Below are 25,650 nucleotides of genomic sequence, written 5' to 3' on the forward strand. Positions count from 1 at the left end.
TAACATGAGGGGCATGGAGACTCCTATCAAGCAATAGACAAAATTGTTTGGGGAAAATGTTATCTCTCTGTTGCCCTCAATGTTTTATACATGGCCTGTATTAAATATTTTTGTTGAAATAATATGAATATAATTTCAATAAACTACCCATTTTCTATGCAGTACTTTTTCCTGAGCCTTCCTAAAGAGCCCTTCATCAGGCTCAAAAACATTATTTGCATCTGGCCTCTTTATGCCAAAGATTTCTCAAGACCTGAAACTTCCTCAAACTGAAACCTCCAACTCTTGCCTCCTCTCCTGATTCCTCTGTGTCATTCTGTGCAGTGAGTCGCATAGGCAATGCAGGGTACAATATTAGTACCTACTACAAGGTTGGACCTCAAGGGAAGACGCTGAATAGTCGCTCATCTGCCTCCTTTTATACACCTCTCTCCAGTCATGGATACTTAGCTTAGACTCATTCCTCAATGATTCACTTTTCTTCTTCCTGTTTACACTTGTGTCCTAGTGCATCTGACTGCCTAGCTCCTGAAATATACAATCTATTCCCCAACCCCAATGGTCCACTTCTCTTTTCCCATTGCCTTCAGCCCTCTGCCACAAAATGTCCCACTTCACAAGTGATATGAAGGAGGGATTTGGAGCATTAGGAGAGTTAAGGTGGTCAAGATAGAAATTATTTATTGGCACAGTCCAAGTAGGTGGTACCGTCATCCTGTACTAGGTGCAATCGATCAACAAGTATTTATTATGTACCTACTATGTACCAGACACTTAAAAATAATCCCTTCTCCCTAGGAACTTACCTTCTAATAGAGGGGAAGAGACCATGCATAAATGCATAGAGCAACTATGAAGTGAAAGTATATAAATATATGTGAAGTAGTTAGGTACTAAGGAATTGTAGATGAAGGTCCTTAGTATTCAGAGAAGTTAGGAGAGAGGCACTCTAAGGAGGAGTTAAGGAGGGAGTGCCTCAGAGGCATTTGGAAAAGCCATTGCAAAAACAATGAACAGGAAATATGGAGGTGAAATCAACATGGTTTAGGAACCAATAGAATATGGAAGGCTATGGAAGGGTCAAATAAGGTTTTATTATTGTTGTTGTTGTTTTAAAACTTCTTACATTCTGTCTTAGAATCCAAGACTGAAGAATAGTAAAGGCTAGGCAATGTGTATTAAATGACTTTGCCCAGGTTCACACAATTAGCAAATTGAACCTCCCACCTCTAAGCCTGGCTCTCAATCCACTGATCTACCAAACTGCCACCCCTCCCCTCCCCCAATAAGATTTTGAACATAAGAGACAAGGTGAATCCTACTGACAAATTGGTTGATTTGGCAACTAGCTGAACACTAACTATTAAGAGTTCAATTTGTTACTTTCAAAATAATCATTTAAATGCACAGAAATTCAACCAGATGTTTTTTTTTAAGCCACAGACATTTTTGTATGTAGACTCATACCGATTCATTAAATGAAGATATTCCAAAATCATACTTCAAACCAAATCCCAGAATTCCTTTAGTGCTTGCAAACCTTGCCCTGAAAGTAAACACCTTGAAAACAGTAACTGAGAAAAGGCAGGTGCTTTTTAGCTGGCATCTACAGAAACACAGGTGTCTTTTGCTCTCTTTTAGACTTTGAAAAATGAGAAATACTCCCTGAAAGCTCACTTGATTTTTCATGTTTTGAAGGTATTCTGGTATTCCCCTAATTCATTAACCAAGGTTTTCATAATTGGCAGTGAGTGGATCAGGCAGAAAGGGGTTAGAAATACACATAGTAATCACGCCACATCTTTGATTTTTATCTAAAACTTTTTTGACCAGTCATCTTCTTCCAGAGAAACTGGTAGAGCCAGTAATGGACATGGGAATCTTATCAAAGCCATGGAATTAAATGTAAATTGAGAAAACTGAAAGCTGGTTAGAATGTAAATTTGTTTGGTGTTCTCATATCTGTGAGGTCTAAAATTTGAATAACGCCAGATGTATGCCAATTTTGCCAATCATGTTTTTCTTTTACTACTTGGATCTGGGAGTTATTCCAGACAGAGGCCAAAGAGTTCTGTTCTAATTCATCTTAACATAATTATATGAGCACTGTCATATAAGACACTCTTCCCTGGGGGTGGGGCACATTTCCAACTCCTTCGGAAGTTTATCATAAATACCTCAGCAGGCTAGATCACATTCCATTGTTTCTACATCTAAGATCTAACAGATAGGCTTAGGAGCTTGGGTAAAAAAAAAATACATATATGGTTTGGAATATATTAAGGAGAGGTTTTCCTCTCAGATCTATCCTGTAGGTCTCATTCTCTTTTGAGATCATTATTTCAAACTTTGTAATCTCCTTCTTCCTTGAACCTTTTCTGATAGTAAGAGGCTAATATTTCAATGCAGGTGTGATTTAGGGGTTCAAAATTACCTTGAACAAATCACACTTGATTTCTCAGCCAGTTGAATGAGTCACTGAGAAGGTCAATCTATGTCTAGAATTTACTTAAGAGAATTACTCTCATTTATGGATTCGAAGTAGGCAATAGATATCAACAATGTAAAGAATTAGATTGGTAGAAGAAAGAAAAATCACTCAGGCTAGGTGACAGTCACAGAATCACATAATTTTAAAGTTGGAAAGGATCTCAGAAACTATATAGTCTAATTCATACACGAAATCTCTACTGTAATATATCAGAGCCTTCACTTAAAGAATTCCAAGGAAGAAATGGGGTCATGCTGCCAAAAGTAGTCAATTCTACTTTTGGTCATCTATAATTAGTAGGAAGTATTTCTTGACATGAAGTCTAAATTATCTTCTTTGCAATTTCCATAGCCCTTCAAATATTTGAGGACAACTAACATGCCTCTTTCCAACTAAGATTTCTCTTCATCGGTCTAAAAATGCCCAGTTCCTTCAACTGATCCTTGAATGACATAGACTCAAGTCCATTCATTACCAAGTGTGGCACTTCCTCTAGACACATATTTATCCTTTTCTGGGTGAAACTGAAGAAATCAAATCCCTCTTCCAGATAACATCTTTTCAAATTACATAAGGTTCTTGCATATACAATAAAAGTTAACACATTAGATGATAGTCAAGTTCCAAAAATATTTAAACAAATTAGGATTCTAAACTGTCAAAGGTCAGCAAATGATGATAAATGGGCCATATCAGATTCAGAATTTGTTTTTATACAGTCCCCAATCTGAGAATGTTTTTCATTTGTTTGTCTTACATGTCCCTGGAAGAATATTAGCTTGATTTGAATGAAAGGAAATTTAATAGTGGTAAGGATAAAGTCTTAGATATAGGATTTAAAAAGATAAGCTTCACAAGAGCAGGGTGGGAGAGCCTTGTTTAGGCAACATTAATTTTAAAAAGTAGAGAGGTTTTAATGAAATATAAGCTTAATATGAGGTAGTAGTCTTATGTGGTACTCAGAAAAGCTAATGCAACTTTGGGCTTCATTGAAAGATCTCTAGCATCTATTAATGGGAGGGGGGTGTCTGATAATTCCACTTTAATTTCTCCCATCAGACTAGATATGGAATATTGTGTCCAATTCTAAGCATCACATTTTTAGAGCATGTTTATAATTTGATGTGTTCAGAGGAAGGCAAGTCATGATGGTGAAGGGTCTTGAGTCTATGTAATTTGAATATTGATTGAAGGAAGTAGGCATTTTTAGCCTGGAGAAGAGAAAACAGAGGAAACACAGTAATCTTTAAGTATTTGAAGGATTATCAAGTAAAGGAAAACATGTTCTGTTTGACAGTATTTTATGCATCTTTCTAAATTGTATCAGGTGGAAATTTGTTAATTATAGCATCTATGATTTTATATGTTCTTGTTAAAAAGAAAAAGTTAAAGAACACAAAGGTGGAGCAGCTAATTAGTATGGTAGATAGAAAGCCATGCCTGAAAATGGGAAGTTTGGGATTCAACTCTGAATTCAGATACTTCCTAATTGTGTAACCCTGGGCAAGTCAATTAACCCTGTTTGCCTCAGTTTCCTCATCTGTAAAATACGCTAAAGAAAGAAATGGCAAACCCCATCCATTGTCTTTGCCAAAAAAAAAACCCAAATGGAACTTAAATGAATTGCTGATGGAGTTGTGAAATGATTCAACCATTCTGGATGACAATTTGGAACTATGCACAAAAGACTTTAAGACTGTCTGCCCTTTGATCTAGCCATAGCACTGCTGGGTTTATACCCCAAAGAAATAATAAGGAAAATATGTATACAAAAATATTTATAGCCACGCTTTTTGTAGTGGCAAAAAAACTGGAAAATGAGGGGATGCCCTTTGATTAGGGAATGGCTAAAAAAATTGTTGTATCTGATGGTGATGGAATACTATTGTGCTGGAGTGAAAATGAACTGGAAAAATTCCATGTGAACTGGAACAACTTCCAGGAATTGATGCAGAGTGAAAGGAGCAGAACCAGGAGAACATTGTACACAGAGACTGTACTGTGGTATAATCGAATGTAATGGACTTCTCTACTAGCAGCAATGCAATGATCCAGGACAATTCTGAGGGACTTATGAAAAAGAATGTTATCTACATGCAGAGAAAGAACTGTGGAAACAGAAATGCAGAAGAAAAACATACAGTCAATCACGTGATTTCATGGGGATATGATTGGGGATATAGACTCTAAATGATCACCCTTGCAAATATTAATAATTTGGAAATAAGTCTTGATCAATGACAGATGTAAAACCCAGTGGAATTGCTCATTGGCTGCGGAAGGGGGTAGGATGAGGGGAGGGAAAGAACATGAATCATGTAACCATGGAAAATATTCTAAATTAATTAATTAAATTAAAATTTTTTAATTAAAAAAAATCCCAAATGGGGACATGAAGAGTCGGTCATGACTGAATGATTGAACCAAGACTCTTCTCTGGGAGCAGTCATTCAAGCCATTGTGAGTCCATCTTACTATTATTAATGTCTACTCCACATCTCTTATAATTTCTCAAAAATAGTATGAGATACTATGTAAAATTACAGCTAATGCACTGGAGCTACTTTCCCAATACTCATTTGTCTTGCTAAGTTGGGATCCAGAGATTGGTTACTTTATTCCCACTGGGCTCTAGAGTTAAAGCTAAGGAGGAGGGGTAGTGTCTTTCTAATGCTATCATTCGCAAGTTCTGATTGGTGTATTTCTATTATTGATTATCAGTCAATATCAATTAGGCAGCCAAATTTAATTAGCTTCTAGAAAAGGATATTACCAAAGTATTATGCAAAAAACAGGTTGTAGTGCTCCCTTTCTCCCACCAAAAACTAGTTTGGATCACAATCTCACAATCTCTACCAATAAAAAGTGATCCAAAGCAAAGTAGTTTCAAGCTACAACACATATGATCAAAAGAAGAAATGTAACAGTCAGAAGAAAAAAAATTCTTCCTTGAAGTCCTCAAGACAGTTTCCTTATATACAGATATATACTCCTGGAGTTCTATGGAGCATTCATTCTTGAGCCTCTTATTCTTCCTGAACTAACTCTCCTATGGAATTTTAGTCCACAGAATCCTACTTAGTTTTCCCTTCAATCTTTTAAAATATGTTCTCCCCAAATCAAGGGTATTTAAGATAATGTCTAACTTTACATGACTCTATCACAAGAGCATGAGAAACAACTTGGGGGTTTGTAAGTTTCCTATTATTTCTCACCTATCAAATAGTTCTCATGCACATAGGTGCATGAGAATCAGATGTAGAATGCAGTATCCACTGTTGGTCATGCCAGTTTTTGAAGGATGGAATTATTGTTAAGGCAAGTGGAGAGAGAGAGAGAGAGAGAGAGAGAGAGAGAGAGAGAGAGAGAGAGAGAGAGAGAGAGAGAGACAGAGAGAGAGACAGAGAGACAGAGACAGAGACAGAGAGAGAGACAGAGAGACAGAGAGAGAGAGACAGAGAGAGAGAGAGAGAGAGAGAGACAGAGAGAGAGACAGAGAGAGAGACAAAAAGAAAGAGAGACAGAGAAAGAGACAACATATCTGGATTCCTCTGTGAGAGAAACTACCTTTTCCCCCAAATTTGCATCAATTTACTCTTTCTTTCTAGGCATTCTATAATATATTCTTATAATAAAAAATGTTTCTCCCCATTGATGTTCACTTAGATGCTCTACATCATGTTTGCCCTACCTGAGACACCTGGGTTTAATTTTTGTTTTCATTAGGCATACATATTCAGAGCTAAATTTCATCCCATGATATCACTGATGTCAAATTTGCCAAGATACATTAGGATTGTAGCCCTGTTGGCTAAACCTTTATCATTTGTATAAATACAGAGAACTGTAGATTTTATAACTGGTCCTTTTTTGTTGTTTGTTTGTTTGTTTGTTTATTTCCTAGACAGCTTTGGCTGTACCAATGATTAGCCTTTGTCCATTGTTTATATTATCTTCATTATGTATCTTGGTAATTATACATTGGTAGTTTTCTTCTTCCATTCTTTTTAAATTTAAATTAACATGAATTAAATTTCATAGCACTCAACAAATACATTTTTACTATCAATTAATCCATAAATATTTTAAGTATTTTCTTTGCCAGGTGATGGGCTAAGTGCTGGGGATTACAAAAAAAAAAAAAAGGATTCAAGAAGCTTACAATCAAATGGATTTCTATTTTGTTAAGTTCTCTATCCCTGACCATAAGTCTGTCACATCTGCATTTTAATTTATGATCCAAAAATTCAAAATTTTTTCTCATAATAGTCCTTTGCTCAGCAGGTAAGGCCCTTGACAGATTTCTACCACCTTACTTTCCCAATATTATCTTATATCATTTCCTTCCATGTGTTCTATTCTTTAGAAAAAATATACCCATTTCCATCCAAAGATACACCCTGTGCTCTGCTATTCCACATACTTCCTTCTACTTCTCTCTGCCCCTGGTGTATCCACCAGCACGTTTCCTGAGCTGAATTCCTACCCAACCAAAATATCACCGTCTCAGGGATGGTGAGGGATATGCCTTGATTCTCTAAGCTAGAAATGTCCTTTTCCCCTTCTGACCTAACATGGCACAGTTTTTGAATCTTTCATAAATATCCGTGCAACTGAATTAAATTAAATGAGAGAATCAGAAACATAACCTATTCTTGGTATTACATGAATAAAATATTTCATTCCAATTTTAATACAAAATCACAAATAACAACATCAAGTCAAAATAGGATAGAATTTGTTCAGTCATTCATTTTGAAACTGAAAATAATTTTGTTAAATTTTCTAACAAAAATTCTGAGAAAAATGCAGTCTGAAGATTCAGTTCTTGAAAAACTATTAAACTTTATAGCTTTTCCAATGAAATCTGGGTTTAATTTTGTGAGATTATTATGAATGCTTCTGAGGATTGATTAGTACATAAAAGAAATGGGCAACTACATTTACATAAAAAGTTCATGGAAAAGGAAAAATATGAAATGAATTTCAAATATACATTCTGCTATTTTTGATGAATCAGATATCATTAAAAAACATATGCAATCAAGATTTAGTAGTGAAATTGAATTGAACTGATTATATTTCACAATGTTCTCCCCTCATTTCAGAGATAGAACTTCAGAGCTAAGATGCCTTTACCAATATTCATGGAACATGAAAATATTAACATAGCACCAAATATATAAAGACTGTAAAACTCCTTGACTCCATTTAGAACTTGGAAATAGCTATTGGGAGCAAATGAAATTCTGTTCAACGGAATGAAATTTGGGGCATAAAGAGGTACAAAAAGACTTAGATGGACCTGGACAGGCTTCCAGTCTAATAATATAATTGCAATTGTTTCTGGCTACTCTGTGCTTTTTGGCTCTACTCTGTCTGATTTTTGAAAGGTACTTCCTGATAAAATACATTTTTCTCTAATGTCTTGAAGAACTGGACCATATCCTTCTGGCTATATTTGTTCTACTCAGTGTGAACGTAATGTTTAGGGCACTATGTGAAAGGCATTGCCATTGATGGGATATGCAGAAGGAAAATGTTCTTTAAAAAGTTATTCTGCTATAGGGAAAGGTGAATATTAAAAACAACTAATATATAAAGAAGAGTGAGATAAATGAAAAAGTAGGCTATAGCTTTATTTTGAAAAATGAAGAGAGAGATATTTTTATGGGAAATGGGAGAGAGATAAGGATGATTTTTATGGGAAAAGGGAGGACATAAAAAAAGCTTCATGGAAATAGCACCTAAGCTGGAGCTTAATAGGAGGAAGGGCTATCAGTACCTCGATAGGGAACGAGTCTTATTCCAGGCAGTGAGACAGAATAAGTCAGGATAAATGTGGCACATGAATATTGTGGAAAGGAAACAAGACTGACAGTTTGTGGGGAAAGGGCCCAACTGGGAGTGGCAGTTGGGTCTTGTGACTAGCACTTCTTATATAGCTCTAGGAGGAGTTTTTTACTGTCCTGGTAACAAACTTTAATATTTATTGAGAAAGGAAATAGGATTGGGAAAAATGGGATAAATGGGGAATAATGGGAGGTTTGTATGGGGGTATGGAGGAGAGAAGGGGAGAGAGGGAACACTGCTTGGTGAAGCAAGGGAGGGAGATGCCCTCTGCTGAGAGGAAACAGCAGGGGTCCAAAGAGGTCTGTTTGTCTTTGAATGACTGAAACTGAAGTTCAGCTCCCTCTATGACCAGAAAAGATAGTCCACTTATCTGACTGCGAATTCAAATAATATAAAGTTTAATAATCCAGTTGGAATTGGAGTTTTTCCTATTTTCAGAATATAGGGCCAGGCCCTAGAGGCTGGCGGAGGATTTGTCCCACTCCCGTCTACTCTTGTTGTTCTAATTCAGAATCTTAGCAATAGACAGAAAGCAAACAAGAACAAATCTGACCTTCAGAAGCCTGTGTCTTCGGGCTGAACCAAGAAGAGCATGCCACCCCAGACTGGGCTGAACAAGCTGCTCTCTCATCCAATCCCAGGAAGCAAGACCCACCTGGCAGGAAGGAAGTGCTAGTCACAAGACCTGACTGCCACTCTCAGTTGGGCCCTTCCCCCACAAACTGTCAGTCTTGTTTCCTTTCCACAATATAGACTATCTTCAACATAGAGTAAATGGAGAGTTGTCTAAGATAAAATTGAGAAGTTCTATAAAATTCTTCATATGCCAGACTTAGAAATGCATCCTTTATTCTGTAAACAATAAGGTATTATAAAGAGTATTATAAAGGAGACTGGCCTGATCATAACACTCCATAAAGAAGTTTCACCAGTGTGAAGGATGGCCTGAAGAAGGAATTAAACCAAATCCAGAGCAACCCTTCCAGGTTAATATAATAATTCAAGTTAGCAAAGATGTGAGTCTGATCTAGGTTGAGCAGAAATGAATTAGAAGCAGAACATAAAATAAAAGCGGAAGGGTCTGACTTGGAAACTGAATGGACACATGAAGTAAGAAGAATAGAAGAGTCAAAAGCAAGCTCTAGGATTATGAGCCTTGGATATTGGGAGGATGGTGATGGAGCAATATGATTCTGATGAGATTCATTTTTTTATGTTGCATAAGTTCAACTATCTCTGATTGAAGTAAGGCAATAATTGTATTCATCCCTAATTAATTCGCTAATTCAACAACATGGAACAGCTATTCTAACCTTTTTTGTTTCACCTCAAACTTCTTAAGTAACCCTCCCTTCCTATTTGAAGATCTCCCCTCATATTTTACTCAAGAAAATCTGTTGCCCTCCTCTCCCCTCCTCTTCATCTCACATCATTCAGACATATTCCAGCTTCCATTTCTTCCACTTATCTCTTCCTTCATCATTGAGTCTCACCAAGAGGTGGCATGTTTCCTTGCCAAAGTTAACCTTTCTCCATGCACAAATGATCCCATCCTATCTTTTCCAGAATACTTCCCCCTATATAATCCCCACTCTCATTTTTCTTTAATTTCTCCCTATATGATGGTAAGTCCTCTGTTTCCTATATGTCTTCCATAGAAAATATGACTTTTTATTCCCCTTATTTAAAAAACAAACAAAATTCATTCATTCGATTGTACCATTATGCTTTATCTCCTCTTCTTGGCTAAATTCCATTAGAATGCTAAACATATTCCCTGCTTCTACCTCCTCTCCCTTTATTCTTATTTTCTGTCTTATATCCCTATCATCAACTGAGAATGCTCTAATCTCACTTATTCAAAAATTTCCCAATTGGCCTTCCCAATGGCCTTTTCTCAATTCTCATTTATCTTGACTTCTGTGCATCATTTGAGATTGTTGGTCACTCTTTCTTGGAAACCTCTCTAGGTTTGTGCACCACTGTTCCCTCTTAGGTCTCTTTTTATCTGTCTGACCACTGCTTTGATGGTTCTTCATCTATGTTATATCTAGTAATAATGACTGACCCCACAGCTCTATCCTGGGCCTTCTTCTCTTAATATCTTATTTAATGACCTCACTAACTCCTATGTATTCAATTCTCATCATAATTCAGCTCATTCCCATTTGTATATATTCATCCATAGTCCCTCTGCTGAGATCTGGTCTTTCATCACCAACTACTTTTCAGAAATCTCAAACTATCTGTCCCATAAGCATCTCAAGCTCAACTTGACCAAAACAGAATTTTTTACATACCTTCCTTCAACCTGTCTTTTTTTGGAACTTCTCTATTTGTATTGAGAACATGATAATTCTTCTAGTCATCAAGGATTACAAATTTTGTTTCATTCTCATCTTGTTATTCTTACCCTTACATAGAGTTTGGTCTTTCCAGATATTGCTATTTCTACCTTCATAGACATTTACTTCTCTCCATCTGCACCATCATCATCCAAGTTCAGGCTCTCTCCCTTGGACTACTCCAAAAAGATTTCTAATTAGAGATGTCTCCTTTCTTCAGATCTTTCCTCATTCTAATCTATGCTCCCCTAAGCTGTCAAAGTGATTTTCCAGAAATGAAGATCTGACCATCTCTCCTCCATTCAATAAACTCTACCAAGATAAATCACAAATTCCTGTTTGTCATTTAAAGCTTCCCGTAATCTAGACTTTTCCAGTCTTTTCCATCTTCTTACATATGATTTGCCTCCATACTCTCTATAATCCAGTTAGTGTCCTACTTGCTTTTATTAACATATGAGAAACCCTGTCTTCCATTTCTGTGGCTTTACCCTATATAATATAATGCAGATGATGCGTATATTCCTGTACTATGGTGCTTGCAGCTTACACAGAATCCCTGATATCTATCTACTCAGTCTCTAGACTGGATGGCATGTTGTAAACTACCCACATCCTAGCATCTCTAGCTTCCCAGAGAAAGAAAAAGACTAACTGGTTCATAATTCTCTCAGAGTAGTAGGGTTCAGCTTGTAAGGAGAACATGTACATACCCTACTCACCCCTCTAGTTCTTGTACCCCAACCTTTTTTTTTGCAGTTCCATTTATAGAACCAGCCACTTATAATAATAAAATTTTAGATATTAAACATAGCTTTATTTAGCAATAAATCTAATCAGTAAAATACTATAACAAAATAGCAAGCAAGTATATGAGTAATAAATACATATTCATAAATATGTATAATTATGATATATAAATATATAGTGTATATTTATGCTAATCAATACACACTATATTCATAAATTTAAAAATATCATAACCTACATAAACCTGGATCATTCTCTCCAAGAAACATATCTAGTGTCTCTCAAAAAGGCACATACTTATAGGAACCTGCTGAGAAGACCATGAGGGAAGAAAATCCATGCTCTTGTTATACAGAACTCCCAATGTCATTGGGAATTTGGGGATATCTGACATATATGAAACCACTTCTCCAGCTTTCTACTTGGTCTCCATCATTCTCCAGTTAGACGAATCATACTTGAATGTGACAGTTATACATCCTATAAACATATAATGATCCTTCAATGGTTATTTGGAATGTGTTACCTCAATGTGAATAGTAGCTCCCTTTACCACAAAGAGCTGCAAACTTCATCAAGTTGGTTATCTCTGGGCTATACAGGCAAGCCTGGACAGTTCAGGTGGGTGCTCTGACATGCAATCAGAGCAGAGATCACAACAAGCACTGCAGTGTGATTCTCTGGGCAAGAATAATTAGCCAGTCAGCTTTCTTGTACAACAAAGCAGCTGAAGGTCCTTCCTTATTGTTTTGGATTTATTATTTTTTCATTCTGCCTTCAGACATCTGACTGCTTTGGTTATCCTTTTTTTTCCCTCAAAGATGCACAGAATAGCTGTAAGACCCTCTGTTATTTTTTTTTTCAGTTTTTGCTTTCTAGGTTCTTCTCTCCTTAGCCTTAGTCTCTCGTCTCTTGTCCCTCCTGTATTCCCTATATCCACCCATGGCTAAAATCAAAGCCTTCCAAGTGCTTAGCAATGCATTTTTTGGAGCCCTTACCTTCTATATTGGACTCAGTACTATATATTGGTTCCAAGGAAGAAGAGTGGTAAGGGCTAGGAGAGGACGTTTTAAGTGATTTGTCCAGTCACTTAGCTAGGAAGTGTCAGAGGTCAAATTTGAACCCAGGACCTTCCTTCTCTAGACCTTGCTCTCAATCCACTAAACTACCTAACAACACATTTTTAGCAACACATTAGCACCCCTAGAAACCCAGTTTTAGCTTAAAAGGAAACAACTTGTCAAATTCCTCTATGAAATGAAAAATCCTTTTTCAATTGTCCCTCCATCTCAAAAAAAATTATGATTTCTCAATTTTATTTTTGACCTCTTTCATTTTAACCCAGTTTTATGTGAATTCCCTGGGGAACAATGACTCCCTATAATTCTAAGTCCTCAGTAAGATCTACCAACCCATTCAGGGTCTCTGAACTGGGTGTCTCATCCTCATATTTTAATAAGTAAAAATTGTTTCTTTGCCCTCTTTATACCACTTACACAGAGCATGCATCATCTTATTTTATTTACAAAGTGATTTGAGTATATGTATACATATATATGTATATATATATATATAGATATAGATATATACTTTTGTTGTTCATTTTTTTTTTTAGTCATATATATCTCTTTGTGATCCTATTTGGGGCTTTTTTGGCAAAAATATTTGAGTGGTTTTCCATTTCCTTCCCCAGCTAATTTTACAGATGAGGAAATTGAGGTGAACAGGGTTGAGGGTCTTGTCCTGGGTCATACAACTAGAAAGTATCTGAGGCCAGTTTTGAACTCAGAAAAATGAGTCTTCTAACTTCAAGCCCAGCACTCTATTCACTGAGCCACCTACATGATCTCTATGTGTGAATGTATGAATGTATGTATATATGTATGTATATGAGTATATGTGTGTTCATACACACTCAAACTGAAGCATATAGAAGCCTATATATGTAATATATACAATAGTTCAAATATATATCGCAGATTCCTTACATTTTTCAAAAACATTTCTGAAAAGTATTCTTTAGATCCTTTTTAATAGCTTTTATTAGGAAAAAATATTTTTACAGATAAAAATATTCATCAATAACTATAGAGAAATCTTATGTCCTTTAACAATTAATTTCTCTCTTTATCATTGCGTAAAAATACTTCTTTTTCCCTCTCAGCATTGCTCATGAATGGAAGAGCTCATTAGAAGGACACTAATTCCAACTGCAGGGCTCAAACTTCTTCTATCTTAGTTTCTGTGGCTGCCTTTAAAATTCTGTTCCTATCCCACCTGCTGCAGGAAGCTTTTTTCAGTCCTTCCAGCTGCTCCTGCCTTCTCTCTGAAATCACTTCTCGTAGACTCAGTAGGGATCTTGAATGTTTCTATTTATTTACATGTTGTAACTCCCATCTGAATGTGAGCTTTTTGAGGCCAATGACTGCTTTCAATCCTTCTTGTATCCCCCATGCTTATGATGGTTCCTAGCATATAGCAAATGCTCAATAAATGCTTATTGAATGGCTACCAGAAATGGAAATAGAGACATCAAGAGAGCCAGTGAGGGGTAAAATGAAGACTTTAGCCTGGGTTATGGCAAAAGCAGTTGCCATTTGGAAATCCCAGACAGGAATTGTATAGATAGATGGGGGAGGCCATATAAATATAAATTTGAGAGTCATGGGCCCAGAAATCTCACTCAGTGTTCATTCTGAGGACAGGCAAAAGTGATACAGCTGATTCATCTGCACCGTCAGGAAAATACTGAGCCACCCTGAGCCTTGATGATTTTGCAACAAAGACATGATTAATCTCCTCCCTAACCTACCTCCAGGTTGCCAAACCCTCGAAGGCTTGGAATCCTTAGGCAAAAGGGATTTCAAAAGACTGGTTTGGTAGGGACTGCAGTGATTCCAAGGAGTAGTGGTCCATGGCAAGGTGGCCTCTCCAACCAGATGCCAGAGAAGATGGTAGTAGAAGAGCAAAAGGAAATTCCTTAAGCTCTAAGGTTCTAAAACATTGTACAAATGGCGAACCTTCGGGGTGTTTTATTTTCTGACCCCTTTTTATGATAATAGAAAATATCCACATCCCCTCTTTAGGAAGGGTAGAAAAGGCTAATTCTGAGACTGCATGATATGGTTGAGAAACTAGGGCAGAGAATGGTGAATGTATTTTTTTTCTAAAATCAGAGCTATTACACTTATTAAAGTCTTTCATCCACATGATCCCTCCATTCCCTTATCCTTTAGATAGTGCTATGATAGTAGTCTATTATCCAAAATGTTTTAATTGAATTGAATTGAGAAAGAAAAGAAATCTCATATTCTAACACCGAGACATCTTATTAGACAGCTTGTCAGGAAATAATAGTGAACACATAAAGCAATATAAAATGGAGAATAGCCAAGGTGTCTTATTTTTGTTTCTTTTCTTTGATTTTAAATTTAAAAGCCCTTCCTTACACAAGAGGAATGTTGTGAATTTTTATGATGTGCTTCCTAGAATTTACACTCCTTGTGGGAACCTAGTGGGAGAGAGACAAGATCTGGGTGGGAGGGAAAAAAATTAAAAACCTTTAAACCTCAATTTTGAAGATAAAGATTATAAATATGTTAACTTGCTAACAAAGAAATCAAAATCCTGACTGGATCCTAAGTGAGAATTTCTTCTTTTTGAAATCTAAAACTCAGATTCTACTTGGCCAGTCTGCTTTTATTCCCAAACAGAAATTTAAGCAGTGTCAGTGGGTCTTTTGTTTTTTTTTAATAAAGATATATATTATAATCAAATTATTATGTGTCTCCCAACTAATTTGCAAACTCTCAGAAGGCAGATATGGTGACTTTTTTTTCTACTTTTCTATCTATCTCAGCATTTACATGTAATGCCACAGTGACTACTCAGTAAATACTTAACAAAGGAATGAACAAATTTGATTTTCAGAATTTATGGAAATACATAAATGAGTTATACAGATGTACCTATATCTTAGCCCCCTCCTCCACTACAAATTCTACCTATAACATTATTGATGGGAGATATATGCATATTTTATATTATATACACATTCACCTAAACATCTAATGGTTAAGGACTTTAGACCTTATAATTGAACTTTTATTAAAAGTAGTTTAATTAATGTTATTTATGTTCATTCTAGTGCTCTTTTTGGTTCCTTTTGATGTATTTCAGTTTCACTGTGTCCTTATACATGCACATATGCCACAAACAATGACGAAAAAGTAACTCATTTTCACAGCTATTTAAAAAAAATTAGCTACTTCATGATTCTATGTCTGTTTATTTGTCTGCTCTCATGGCCAGATTTTTGAATCTATTATTTCTCTTCTTATTAAAGCCACTTGTTAAAATAAGTAATTGTTAGTATGTTTGAATTTCATAACTAAGCTTGCATTTCATATATTTCATGTCATAGAAGGGATCTAGTCTCCCAAGTCAGCACTTTTTAAAAACAGAGTCCTATATTAAGACAGAAGGTTTTAATCTAACACATCATTGTCCAATTATTTAAGATAACAAAGTATTGTCTTCCTTAATAGAGCTGTAAAGAGAATCCCCAATTTGTAAATTTGCTCCTTATTCTTCTCTGTTCTAGGTATTAGCCGGTTTGAGTTTTTAGCCACTACCATATGGTTTTATGTGAGTGAATAAAGTTTTAAAAACAATTTCATATTTGCTTCACAACCATATGATGACTTTCCAGAAATTACAAGTTTTCCAGGCTCTGTATTTTACTGGAGGTGCTTTTGTTTTGTTTTGTTTTGGGCAAGATGTAAGGGAAATTCTTCACCTGTTTTTACTTAAACAAATCAATAAAAACATAGTTTCTTGGTGTCAAAACTTCTTATGGCCTTTTGACAAAAATAGTTGAATTTGAAACCCTGACTTGGCACGTAAATAATTGTTGATGCAGCCTATGCTTTATTGAATTTTTAAAAAACAGTTTAAAGTTAAACTAGTTAACATTTTTAAATGTCATGTTGCACATGAGCAGTTGAATCTCTATTCATATATGCTGTCTGTGAGAAGTGTTCACTTAATTAAATGTAAACTTAATACATATCTTAATGAAGTACATCATTTTTCTCCATAAAAATGTTAACTCCTCATTTTGTACATATGGGATATTTTTTAAGTTGAAGTCTCCAAATCAACATGTTTGGCCTTATCAATCAGAGAACAAAACATCAGTATGAAAGGTGAAAAATTCCATCAGTTGTCCAGATGTTCTTTGTCACTGAATCAAAGAATTTGGATATCTAGAAGTGTAGCAATTCTTAAAAAGAGTGAGTAAGTTGGATTCTTCCTCTGGAAAGGCCATTGTGTTAGCCCTGTGTTGCCCAATTAGACTACCGTTTGATCTCCAAACATCTTTTCAGCATTTTTAACTTATATGAATTGTATGGGTCATAGATTTAGAGATGGATGGGATCTTTGAGTTCATCTCATCTGAATCCTTTGTTTTACAGAGGAGAAAAATGGAGGAGCGAGAACTGAAATCAGAATCCTTCATTTTGAGAAAATTGAGACCAAGAAAGGTTAAGTGATGTGTCCACAGACACTGGGGTATTAAGTCTGAGTGAAGGGGGAAGCTGGGTGGCTCAGTGGATTGCGAGTCAGACCTAGAGACCAGAGGTACTGGGTTCAAATCTGGCCTCAGACACTTCCTAGCTGGGTGACCCTGGGGCAAGTCACTTAACCCCCATTGCCTAGCCCTTACTGCTTTAATGTCTTTGAACCATTACACCCAATATTGATTCTAAAATTGAAGGCAAGAGTTTAAAAATAAATAAAAACAACAACAAAAAAGTCTGAGTGAGGATTCCACCACAGGTCCTCTGATTCCAAACCTAGCTCTCTGCCCCTACCTCTGCTCTACAGGGCAAAAAAGGAAACATGATAGGCAATTAGCTATAAGAAAAAGCACAGAGGAGTGATTTAGAAGGGTACCTCTAAGTATTCCCTTAGAACAGTTCTTGATGACATCCTATACTTAGCACAGAAAATTAAAGAATCCTGACCACGGTCCAAAAGAATCCAAGGGTTGATGTCTTCTTGCCACTTTTCCTGAACTTGCAATCTGAGAGTACATTTCTCATATCATCCATTAGGCTGAAGTAGAAGAAGAGTGCTACTCTGAATTCAGATTCGAAAGAAATGAAGGAAAGCGTCTTCTATGACCTAAAATTCTGATTGATCTTTGATTTCCTGAAGTGGTGCTTGTTTTGCATGCCCTGGCTATCAATAAGTTTGAATGGAATCCCTCTGAATGAAAGGAAGCTAATGGTCCTTATAATAAATGTGGAAACTCACGGAATGCCAAAACTCCATATTCAACTCGCCTGCCTAAATTTTTCATGTCATTCTTACAAAAAATTTTGTGTCCTGGAAAAATAAAAGAATGACCCTTTTTAAAGGTCCTGGGTTCACCCTGGACTCAGATACTCCCTAACTGTATGATCTTGGGCAAGTCACTTAATTCCAGCTGCCTAACCCTTACCACTTTTCTGCCTTGGAACAGATGCTTAGAATCAATTCTAAGACATAAGGTAAGGATTAAAAAAGAACAGACTAATATCCTACAGACCTTGGATTTATCTTATCCAATCAGTTTGGCTCTTATTTCTAATCTTTTTTAAAGGATGAATTTAATGAATCAACCATTTAAAGTATAGTTGTAATATTTTGAAAATAATTGCTTGCTTGTATAAAACTTAAATTATTTTCAAACATTGAGGACATAGTCATCACCTGAAGCACTGTATGGAACCCACAACTAGAAGCAGCAGATGATTAGTTGCCATCTTTTTTTTTTGAATTTGGTATAGATGCTCTTTTTACTCTCCTTGTTGACTTCTTTTTAGTACTTTATGATTAATAATTCCATTCAATTTAGTAGGTATCTATTAAGCCTCACTGTCAAGGTACTTGTTCTAGGTGAGGATCACAAAGGTACCTAATGATAAAAATTCCTATACTCAAGAAACTTCTATTCTACTGGTGGAAAATAAAGCATTCATAAATATATAAATATATATGTATGTATATGTATATATATATATACATATATATATATATATAATAAAGGCAAACACAGGAAAATTCTATTCAAAAAGACTAAGTCACTTTCTACACAGCTGGACATAGGGGAAATGGCTCTAAATGAAGTTATTTTTCTTTAAAGGACATGAATGGCCAAAGGTTCCTGTTTGGTCAATGTGCATACCCATAACTTGGTGCTATATTCAAGAAAATAAGTGAGTAAGCCCGGGGGAAAAAACAAAACTAGAAGAAGCAAAGATTGGTAGCTTCCAGACCCTTTTAAGGATATATCTTTTTTTAGATAAAGCTGGTGGCAGTTTTCTAGCATCTTGTTTGGCATTTATGTCCCTGAAAAAGGCATCTGTCCCAAAGATGAATGATTCCTTGAAAAGGGCCTTGTTCCTTATTGACACACACAATTACTCCTAGTTCCAACACCAGTCAGAAATTTCTGCATTATATACCCATTAATAAGGAGCTAACAATTTGTTCAGCCATAATTTGTTCAGCTATTCACCAATTGAAGGGCAGCCCATCATTTTCCAATTTTTTGCCACCACAAAGAGAGCAGGTGTGAATATTCTTGTACAAGTCTTTTTCCTTATGATCTCTTTAGGGTACAAACCCAGCAGTGCTATAGCTGGATCAAAGGGCAGACAGTCTTTTAGTGCCCTTTGTGCAGAGTTCCAAATTGCCCTCCAGAATGGTTGGATCAGTTCACAACTCCACCAACAATGCATTAATGTCCCAACTTTGCCACATCCCCTCCAGCATTCATTACTTTCCTGTGCTGTCATGTTAGCCAATCTGCTGGGTGTGAAGTGATACCTCAGAGTTGTTTTGATTTGCATCTCTCTGATTATAAGAGATGTAGAGCACTTTTTCATGTGCTTATTAATAGTTTTGATTTCTTTATCTGAAAATTGCCTATTCATGTCCCTTGCCCAATCAATTGGAGAATGGCTTGATTTGTTTTCTACAATTGATTTAGCTCTTTATAAATTTGAGTAATTAGACCTTTATTGGAATTTCTATACAATTGTACTCAAAGAAACAATGAACTGAAGGAATTCCATGTGAACTGAAACGACCTCCAGGAATCAATGCAGAGTGAAATGTACACAGAGACTGATACACTGTGGTACAATCGAATGTAATGGACTTCTCAGCTAGTAGCAATGCAATGATCCAAGACATTTCTGAGGGATTTATGAGAAAGAACATTATCCACATTCAGAGGAAGAACTGTGGGAGTAGGAACACAGAAGAGAAACAACTGCTTGATCACATGGGTCAATGGGGATATGATTGGGGCTTTAAACCCTAAATGATCACTCTAGTACAAATATCAATAATATGGAAATAGGTCTTGACCAATGACACATGCAAAACCCAGTTGAATTGTGTGTCACCTATGAGAGAGGGTTAGGGGGAGAGGAGGAAAAGAACATGATTTTTGTAATCCTGGAAAAATACTCTAAATTAATCAATTAAATAAAATTTTAAAAATAAATAAAATTAATTTAAAAATTCACAAAAAAATAATAAGGAGCAAACTTTGCATCCCTTCCCACCAAAGCAAAAAGCATGGTTACTGGTCGAGCTCATCAAATATTCCTGTAACAAAAGATCTTCAACATAAATAATTTCAATAGGCAAAAGATGAAAAAAATATCAGCAACTATGTAATTCAGGGAAGGCTTCATGTTGGAGTTTTCAGTGGAATTGAAGATAAATAGATAAACAGACAGGCGGATATACAGATATACAGACTCAATAGATAGATGATAGATAAATAATATAAGTTAATAATAATTCGATAATCTAAACAATGTGCTTACCCATGTGACTTCATTTAAAATAGCAGGATATCTCAATTGCTTTTGTAAAAAGTGTTAGTGCAGAGGCAGCTAGTTGGTTCAGGGGATAGAATGTCAAGGTCTGGAGTTGGGAAGACCTGGATTCAAATCTGAATTCCTACCCTTCCTACTATATGACCCTGGGCAAGTCACTTAACCCCAATTGCTCTGCCTCAGGAGTGATACTTATATCTATTCTAAGACAGATGTTAAGGGTTAAAAAAATGATTATATAGTATTAATTCCTGAAATACTTTACTAATTTGCTTTTCCTTTTGCTTACAAGGACACTAAACCCATTATAATTCACAATTTTTCTAGAAACTTTTCCTCAGGTTGATTTCATGAAGATTCACTTTACTCTCAAACTTCTTCCTTCTTGGAGAGCTGCTTTTATGTTTTCTCGATTCATTAGGTTCAAATTTTTGGAAGTGCCTTATCAGTGTCCTGAAGCGCATGTGTTTGGGCTGGTATCTGTTTATGTTTTGAGGAATGCCTGAAAATTGGGGTTCATTTTTGGCAGTAAAATCAGCAGCTGCTTTCCTTAGGGGAAAAAACCAATCTGAGGATCATATGTTATTTAATTGCAAGCTGCCAATCACATGCAGGATTTCCCTAAGCTTCAAATAAACAAATGCTGTATCACATGTTTTGTACAACCTCTTTAAACCTTGCAATTATGCCAGAAGAAGGGACAAAATAAATCTTCAAATTTTAGACCTAAAAGGCATGGCACTATTTAAAATAAAAAGTACTCTACGTTCCTCATGAGACAGTAAGTGTGACGTTTCTCTAAAGAAGAAATTGTTTTCTGAGTTACCTCATTGGCAAAAGAAATAACTTTTGTGTGAGCATTCCTCCTTAGTTTAAATGAGATATCAACAGGTAATTTTGAAATTCATGTCATTTTTAATGAGAAAAATATACCCAGAGTTTACCATAAAGCCAAAAGCAATGAGTTCCATGTTCAAATTCCCACAGTGGAAGCTTTTACACAATATACTGTCAAATAATGAGACAAGATAATTATGGCTCATAGAAAGCATGAACACACCCAGTGTGCTCAGCAAAGTAGTGATTAAGAACCTTGTAATTGGTTGTCAGACTCACAGGATTTAAAAATTATGAGATCAATCACCTACTTTATGGGTTTCCTTTGGGAAAGTACACACCACCCATGTAAGTAAGAGTCCATAAGACCACTGGCAGTTTAACCTCTATGAACTTTCTTCTACATTTTTCTGAAAGTTTTTTTTTTATTTAATAATGCATGTGTGCATGTATCTGTGTGTGTTGTATGTGTGTGTGTGTTGCAACAGGGTGTTTAGGGGCTTGGTTGTTTTATTTTATTTTAAGCAAACACTTTATATTCTTGACTGATTCTCTGTACTTTTCAGAGTCACAGTCTGAATTTTAGATTTGGAAAGTTCAAAATTCTATGGCTACCTCGTTTAACTTATGCTTGAAAAAGAATCCCCACTGCCACATACCTAGTAAGAGGCTATATTCCTCAATTTATTTCGTAGTAAGTTTCTTTTAATTTAAAAAAATCATTGGTTTTAAAATATAATTTTTAAAAATGAAACTTTGAGATGAGAAAAAAATGCTTTTGATTGTAGACATCTAAGTCTTCAAGATCCACAGGATGCTTTTTGAATTTTTTGTTTATTTCTTTTGCCAAAGGCTTATTGACTCAACCTCACTCCCATTTTATTATGGTTGGTATTAAAGGATCATCTTATGTTATATCTTAAAGTTACCTACTCCCTTTGTTGTTTCAGCTCTCTTCCTTGTCCTCTGATTATCATGTATGTTCTTATCTGATTACATGTTGTATCCCTCCATAGAATGTAAACTCTGTGAGGGGTTTTTCACTTAGCCATTGTATAATTTATATTACAGAATAGACCCTTACTAAATGTCATTTTTAAGTGCTTAATATATGCAAGAAAGTAAGGTAGGTTGTAGGCATACAAAGACCAAAACAAGGCTATTCCTTACTTCTAGGAGTTTTCCTTCTACAGGGGGGAAACAACATATACCCAAATAAATATAATCCAAAGAAAAGTTAAGAAAGAGAGATAAAGACATTTATTTATAATTTTTATTTTTATCTTTTTCTGATATATACATGTGTGTATGTATGTCTATATATGTATGTATGTGTATAAAATACCCCATGATGATCCAAATAAATACTTTAATTGTAGCAAAGAGCTGGAAACATAGTAGTTACTTCTAAATTGGAGAAGGCTAATTAAATTATGGTACATAAAGACAATGGAATACAACCGTCTGTAAGAAACTAAATGACCAATGAAAAAATTCAGAGATGCATGGGAAAATATATATCAACTGATACAAAATCAAGCAAAAAAGGCCAGAAAAATATGCAATGATGATAAAAGTATAAACAGAAAAAAAAACCTGAATTCTGGGTAATTACAATAACTGTGATAGTCTTAAAGAAGTTAATAAAATTGACCTTACTTCCTTTGTTACAGAGGAGGAGAACTGTGGAAGTAGAATATCACCTACATAGACATGGTAAAAGTTTTGGTTAGTTTTACTGCTTTGCATTTTTTCCTTTTGTTACAAGGAGTATAGAGGGGAGTGTAAGATATATTCATAAATAAAGGCAATATAAAAAAAGATTACTAATACAAATGATTTATTTTATATGCATCAGAGGATATGTGCTGTTATGAGTTGTGACAAGGAGAACATAACATTTGAGTTGAATCTAGAAGTATTTGTTCATTGTCAACTGAGAGATGGTTTAGAAAGGTTTCCAGGCATGTGTTGTAATATGAATAATGGGATTCTCTAATTTATTTGTTTTTAAAATCCATATTTTCAAATATTAATATTTGAAATCATATATGAGCACTGGAAGTATGGCAAAAGTGAAAATGACTACCATCAAGGAACTTACATCTATAAAGATTTTAATTATATTTACTGCTTAAAATAAGTCTGCCTAAATCCCGGTTCTACATCTATGAAATTCTTATGATCTCATTTGAAATGTCATGTATTGCTCATGTGCTCATGGAACAATAAGCATTTCACTCAAAAATGGTTTTTATTCCCAATTATTAACAATATGAAATTAAATTTTGTAACAGAAGGCAACTTTCTATTAAAATAAAAACAGAATACCTCCTACTCTAGAGCATTCTAGAGCTCAATATTAATTATTTTAGAATTAACCATCAGGGAACATGAATAGAAATTTATTTGGGGAAAAAAAAACATTATTTGGCTTTTCTCTTGTCTCTTTTCCTGAGTTGACACTCCCAAAGACATGTGGAAGAACACAGAAACATTTCCAAATCCTGGTGAATCAGTTACTTGGTATGTCTGTATATGTGTCCACCTTCCAATGCTTTCTCTACTATGAAAAAGAAACTGAGAAAACCAAATAAATTAAAAACTAATCACAGTACACAGCATGACTATGAATATACCTACACTTCATGCAATTAAATTGTTCGGTTATTCTAGGTGTTATTATATTAATTTAAAAGGCTAAGATTACTTTAAAATATAAACAATTAGGCTCGGTGATTACATTTTATTTATGTGATATATTAAATTATTGAAACTGTGGAAATCATAGGAGTTACCATTCTGCTACTTTAATCTAGACCCCATAAAATAAAAAGCAAAACTGATGATTAAACATATACCATATTATCCTCCCAAGGGTAATCTAACCACCAGAAGAATGACTTAGTTGAATCTTTATTAAGAAATACATAACATGCAAGGTACATTGTTTTCTTTACCTCCAATCTTATTCTGGAAGAACTAATCACCTCCAATTCCTGCAGCCTTTGGTTTGTTGATGCATCATTCCAATTTAGGTACTCTTCATAATTTAGGAGAAATACAAGAACAAATAGGAGGAGGGTTAAAGAGGGCGGGGACAGCCTTAGGGCTGAGAAGGTTACACACACAATGTAACCTGAGAAACACCTGCACGCTGACAAGACTTGATTAATGTGCTTTTTTGTTTCTTTATTATAACAAATATCTCAGGCTTAAAGCAGAGTTGTTTTCTCCCTCAGCTCTCCCTCTTCCTCCATTCATACCTCCCTCCTTCCCTCCTCTCTCCCTTCCTCTCTCTATCTATCCTTTCCTCCCTTTGTCTATCCCTCCCTCCCTTCCTCCTTCCTTCCTTCTTTCCTTCCTTGCTTCCTTCTTTCCTTTCTTCTTTCCTTCCTTCCTTCCTTCCTTCCTTCCTTCCTTCCTTCCTTCCTTCCTTCCTTCCTTCCTTCCTTCCTTCCTTCCTTCCTTCGTTCCTTCCTTCCTTCCTTCCTTCCTTCCCATCCTTTACCTTTCTCCTCTTTTTTATTGACATGGATATGAGAGAAAGTACTTGTAAGCTGCTACAAGACTGGATTTCATTAAACAAGTTTTCATTTTACCAACAGCAAAGAAAATGAGATTCAGAAATTAGACTTCTAGAGTTAAAAGGGCCTCTTGCAGTCCAGCTCCATACAACAACACTGACAAATGATCATTAAGCTTTCACTTGAATACTGCCTAATGCAGCAAATTTTAGGAAATTTGCTCCCTCCAGGGAGAATCAATTCTAAGTTTGGATCATTCTAACTGTCCTGAAGTGTTTTGGAATACTAAGCCAAAATAGGTCTCACTGTGGCTTACATACATTAATTTTAGTTCCACTCTCTCAGATCGAACAAATATTGATATATAATTCATATTTAAAATAATATATGTGTGCATATATAAAAAATAACATGAAAATAGAATCCCTCTTCATCCTGATGATTCTTCACTACTTTAAGAGAGCAATTATGTACTCTTTCAGTCTTCTTTTTTCCAGGTTAGCAATCCCGAGGCCTTTCAAATGATCATGCTCCTTTTGTCACATTGCTGCTTGTCCTCCTTTAATTGTGCTCCAGTTTATCATTTTTTTCTAAAATGTGATGCCCATAACTGGACAAATGATGCAAATTTGCCTGGACCGGAGGAGAGTAGAATGGGACTATTGCCTCCCTCAACCTAGACATTTCATTTAAGCAATATAAGATCACATTGTTGTCTACCTCTCTCACCTTACTTTCTAAAGATTTTGCTCCAATATTTTCAATCAGTTGTTATCAAGTCATGTTTGTCTCATGCTCTGTCTGGGTAACTGATTTTTGAAACCAAATATTGGACTTTATATTTATCCCTCTTGTACTGTATCTTTTAAAAATTCTTCCTGTCATTCCAAGTTGTCAAAAACTATTTGGATTCCTATTCAGCTATCTGCTATATTACCTTTTCT

The sequence above is a fragment of the Monodelphis domestica genome, chromosome 3 (assembly GCF_027887165.1).
Source record: "Monodelphis domestica isolate mMonDom1 chromosome 3, mMonDom1.pri, whole genome shotgun sequence".
Lineage (NCBI taxonomy): Eukaryota > Metazoa > Chordata > Mammalia > Didelphimorphia > Didelphidae > Monodelphis > Monodelphis domestica.